We start from the raw sequence: 5,803 nt of genomic DNA, 5'->3' as shown, positions 1-5,803 counted from the left end.
AACTAATAATTCCTTTTCTGTAGTTGTGTAATTTTTTTGTGCATCATTTAACACACGACTGGCATAGTAAATGACATGTACAAGCTTACCATGCCTCTGTCCTAAAATAGCTCCTATAGCAAAATCACTGGCATCACACATTAATTCAAATGGTAAATCCCAGTCAGGGGGAGCTATAATGGGAGCAGAGGTAAGGTTTACTTTCAAAGTTTCAAAAGCATGCAGACATTAGAATCAAAGACAAAAGAAACATCAACAACCAACAGGTTGCTCAATGGTTTAGCAATTTTAGAAAAGTCCCTTATAAATCTCGTATAAAATCCTGCATGACCCAAGAAACTCCTGACTGCCTTAACATTTGCTGGTGGTGGTAATTTTTCAATTACCTCCACCTTTGCTCTGTCAACCTCAATCCCCTTACTTGAAATCCAGTGTCCAAGAACAATACCTTCTGTGACCATAAAATGGCATTTTTTCCAATTCAAAAAAGTTTTGATTCTTGACACCGTTTCAAGACAAGAGATAAATGCTTAAGGCAGGATTCAAAAGAATTACCAAAAACAGAAAAGTCATCCATAAATAACTCAATGAACTTTTCAACCATATCAGAAAAAATTGAAAGCATACACCTCTAAAAAGTTGCTAGAGCATTACAAAGTCCAAATGGCATTCTCCTGTAGGCAAATACTTCAAAGGGACATGTGAATGCTGTCTTCTCTTGATCTTGAGGGTCCACTGCAATTTAATTATATCCAGAATATCCATCTAGAAAACAATAAAAAGCATGACCAGCTAACCTCTTGGTGCACGAAATTGTGATACACAATGGCGCCAACAATGTCTCTTCCTTGCCTTTGTTGCTCCATCCTTAGTGCTTTTGGTGTTCCTATCCTTAGTTTCTCCCAATAGTTGTGTGGAGGAAAATGTATCCCTTGAGGTATCTCAGGGATTTCCTGATGAGGATCTTCCTCATGCTCTTGTTGAGGTCCATGAATGGGCTCTCTTATTTGCTCTATCCTCTTTTTAGTGATGGGCTTGTCCTCTTCAATGAGGGTGTTTTTCTCTATGACAATTCCAGCTGAATTGCATAGGGATCACCTTTTTCTTGGCCATAACTTCATAGAAGTGGTCTTGATGGACCTTTGAGATGAATCTCTCCATCTCCCATGACTTGGAGGTGGAAGCTTTTGCCTTCCTTTTCCTCTTTCTAGAGATTTCTCCAGCCTTAGGTGCCATAAATGGTTATGGAAAAACAAAAAGCAATGCTTTTACCACACCAAACTTAAAATGTTTGCTCGTCCTCGAGCAAACGAAGAAAGACAGAAGAGGAAGAAGAAGAGAATGGAGGATATGGAGGGAGAGAGTGAATTCGGCCAAGGGGGTATAAGGTGATTGTGATGTGTGAAAAGAATATAGAGAAGAGGATAGGATTTGATAGGTGAGTGGTGTTTTTGGGTAGAGTGTTATAGAGATGTGTGAGGGGGGAGAGAGAGAGAGAGGTGGGGTAGGTGGGGATCCTGTGGGATCCACAGATCCTGAGGGGTCAAGGATTTGTCATCCCTGCTCCAATTTGGCGTGTAAACGCCCTTAGTGTGCAATCCTGGCGTTTAACGCCAGATTATTGCTTGTTTTTGGTGTTTAACGCCAAATTGTAGCTTGTTTCTGGCGTTTAACGCCCAGAATAGTGCCAGACTGGGTGTTAAACGCCCATTCTGCTACCTTTACTGGCGTTTAAACGCCAGTAAGTTTCTCCTCCAGGGTGTGCTATTTTTAATGCTATTTTTTATTTTTCTTTAATTTTTTTTGCAGTTATTTTTGTGACTCCACATGATCATCAACCTAAAAAAAAGAAAATAAGAAATAACATAGATAAATAAAATTGGGTTGCCTCCTAATAAACGCTTCTTTAATGTCAATAGCTTGACAGTGGGCTCTCATGGAGCTTCACAGATGTTCAGAACATTGTTGAGACCTCCCAACACTAAACTTAGAGTTTGAATGTGGGGATTCAACACCAAACTTAGAGTTTGGTTGTGGCCTCCCAACACCAAACTTAGAGTTTGACTGTGGGGGCTTTGTTTGACTCTACATTGAGAGAAGCTTTTCATGCTTCCTCTCCATGGTTGCAGAGGGAGATCCTTGAGTTTTAAACACAAGGTAGTCCTCATTCAATTGAAGGACCAACTCTCTTTTGTCAACATCAATTACAGCTTTTGCTGTGGCTAGGAAGGGTCTGCCAAGGATGATGGATTCATCATTCTCCTTCCCAGTGTCCAGGATTATAAAATCAGCAGGGATGTAAAGGCCTTTGACCTTTACTAGCACATCCTCTACCTATACATAAGCCTTTTTCATGGATTTGTCTGTCATCTCTAATGAGAATTTGGCAGCCTGTACCTCAAAGATTCCAATTTCTCCATTACAGAGAGTGTCATTAAGTTTATGCCTGACCCCAGGTCACACAGAGCCTTCTCAAAGGTCATGGTGCCTATGGTACAAGGTATTAAGAACCTTTCAGGATCCTTTTTCTTTTGAGGTAATGTATGCCTAACCAAGTTATTTAGTTTATTGGTGAGCAAGGGGGGTTCATCAACCCAAGTCTCATTATCAAATAACTTAGCATTCAGCTTCATGATTGCTCCAAGGTACTTGGCAACTTGCTCTTCAGTAATATTTTCATCCTCTTCAGAGGAGGAATACTCATCAGAGCTCATGAATGGCAGAAGTAGGTTCAACGGAATCTCTATGGTCTCTAGATGAGTCTCAGATTCCTTAGGTTCCTCAAATGGGAACTCCTTTTTGTCTAGAGGACATCCCATGAGGTCTTCCTCACTGGGATTCACGTTCTCCTCCTCCTCTCTAGGTTCGGCCACACCATGTAAGCTTATGGCCTTGCACTCTCTTTTTGGATTCTCTTCTGTATTGCTTGGGAGAGTACTAGGAGGAGTTTTAGTGACTCTTTTACTCAGCTGGCCCACTTGTGCCTCCAAATTTCTAATGGAGGACCTTGTTTCATTCATGAAACTTAGAGTGGCCTTAGGTAGATCAGAGACTATGTTTGCTAAGCTAGAGGGGCTCTACTCAGAATTTTTTGTCTGCTGCTAAGAGGATGATGGAAAAGGCTTGCTATTGCTAAACCTGTTTCTTCCACCATTATTAAATCCTTGTTGAGGCTTTTGTTGATCCTTCCATGAGGGATTATAGGTGTTTCCATAGGCTTCACCCATGTAATTCACCTCTGCCATTGCAGGGTTATCAGGATCATAAACTTCTTCTTCAGAAGATGCTTCTTTAGTACTGTTGGATGCATTTTGCAAACCATTCAGACTCTGAGAAATCATATTGACTTGTTGAGTCAACATTTTGTTCTGAGGCAATATGGTATTCAGAGCATCAATTTCAAGAACTTCCTTCCTCTGAGGCGTCCCATTACTCACAGGATTCCTTTTAGAAGTGTACATGAACTGGTTATTTACAACCATGTCAATGAATTCCTGAGTTTCTGCATGCGTTTTCTTCAGGTGAATAGATCCACCTGCAGAATGGTCCAATGACATCTTAGACAATTCAGACAGACCATCATAGAATATATCCAGGATGGTCCGTTCTGAAAGCATGTCAGAATGACACTTTTTGGTCAGTTGCTTGTATCTGTCCCAAACTTCATAGAGGGATTCACCGTCTTTTTGCCTCAAGGTTTGAACATTCAATCTAAGCTTGCTCAGCTTTTGAGGAAGAAAGAACTTGGCTAATAAATCCGTGACCAGCTTATCCCAAGAGTTCAGGCGATCTTTAGGTTGAGAGTCCAACCATTTTCTAGCTCTGTCTCTTACAGCAAAAGGGAAAAGCATAATATTATAGACCTCAGGATCAACTCCATTGATCTTAACAGTATCACAGATCTGTAAGAATTCAGTTAAGAACTGAAAAGGATCTTCTGATGGAAGTCCATGAAACTTGCAATTCCGTTGCATCAGAGAAACTAATTGAGGCTTTAGCTCAAAGTTGTTTGCTCCAATGGCAGAATTGAGATGCTTCTTCAATGGAAGTTGGAATTTGGTGCAGTAAAGTCACCAAGCATCTTCCTTGCACCTCCAACATTGTTATTGGTTTCAGCCATCTCTACTTCTTTTTCAAAAATTTCAGTAAAGTCCTCTTCAGAGTGTTGTGTTTTAGCTTCTCTTAGCTTTCTCTTCAGAGTCCTTTCAGGTTCCGGATCTGCTTCAACAAGAATGTTCTTATCCTTGCTCCTGCTCATGTGAAAAAGAAGAGAACAAAAAAGAAGAGGAATCCTCTATGTCACAGTATAGAGATTCCTTTATGTGAGTAGAAGAAGATAAGAATAGGAGAAGGAGAAGAGAAGAATTCGACCACAGAGAGGAAGGGGTTCGAATTTTGAGATGAAGAGAAGTGTTAGTAATTAAATAAATAAATAGAAGAAGATGAGAGAGAGGGTTTTCGAAAATAATTTTAAGAAAAGAAAATTATTTTTGTTTTTATTTTAATTATTACTTAGAATTCAAAAATAAGGAGAAGAATTAAGATTAAAATTAAAATTTAAAACAATGAGTTAATTAAAAAGAATTTTGAAAAAGGGTGAGAAATTTTCGAAAATTAGAGAGAGAAAAGTAGTTAGGTGGTTTTGAAAAAGATAAGAAATAGTAAAACAAACAAAGAAATCAATTAGTTAGTTGAAAAAGATTTGAAAATTAATTTTGAAAAGATAAGAAGTTAGAAAATATTTTTGAAATCAAATTTTTGAAAAAGATATGATTGGAAAAGATTTGATTGAAAAAGATATGATTTGAAAAAAAAAAGATATCTTTGAAATTTATTTTGAAAAAAGATTTGATTTTTAAAATCAGAATTAATGACTTTATTCACAAGAAATCAAAAGATATGATTCTAAAATTTAAAGTTTGAATCTTTCTTAACAAGAAAGTAACAAACTTGAAATTTTTGAATCAAATCATTAATTGTTAGTATAATTTTCAAAAATTTGAAATGAAATTAAGAAAAAGATTTTGAAAAACAATTTTTAAAATTTTCGAAAAACATGAAAGAAAAGATGAAAAAAGTTTGATTTTTGAAAAAGTTTTTGGAAAGATAAATTTTTGAAATTGAAATATTGACTTGACTAACAAGAAACAACTTATTTTAAAATTTTTTGACTAAGTCAACCCAAAGATATTGAAATTTATGAGGAAAATAAGGGAAAAATATTTTTTTGATTTTTTGACTTTTTAATGAGGAGAGAGAAAAATAACTAAATGACTCAACACATAAAAATTTTGGATTAAAACAAATGATGCATGCAAGAACACTATGAATGTCAAGATGAACACCAAGAACACTTTGAAGATCATGATGAACATTAAGAACTTATTTTCGAAAAATTTTTAAGAAAAAAAAATATGCAAGACACCAAACTTAGAAATTTTTAATGGTTAGACACTAACAAAACAAGAATGCATATGAAAAACAAGAAAAGACACAAAACAAGAAAATATGAAGATCAAACAAGAAGACTTGTCAAGAACAACTTAAAGATCATGAAGAATGCAATGCATGAATTTTTCAAAAAATCCACAAATTTTTTTAAGAAAATGCAATTGACACCAAACTTAAAATTTGACACTAGACTCAAACAAGAAACACAAAATTTTTGGTTTTTACGATTTTATTATTTTTTTTTGGATTTTTTTCAAAAATTATTTTTTTTGAAAAAGAATGAAAAAAAGAAGAAAAATTTTGAAAGATTTTTGAAAACTTTTTGAAAATAAAATAAAAGTTGAAACAAGAA

Source organism: Arachis duranensis, chromosome 1 (genome assembly GCF_000817695.3).
Source record: "Arachis duranensis cultivar V14167 chromosome 1, aradu.V14167.gnm2.J7QH, whole genome shotgun sequence".
In the NCBI taxonomy this organism is placed as follows: Eukaryota; Viridiplantae; Streptophyta; class Magnoliopsida; order Fabales; family Fabaceae; genus Arachis; species Arachis duranensis.
This window is presented reverse-complemented; position numbering follows the sequence as displayed.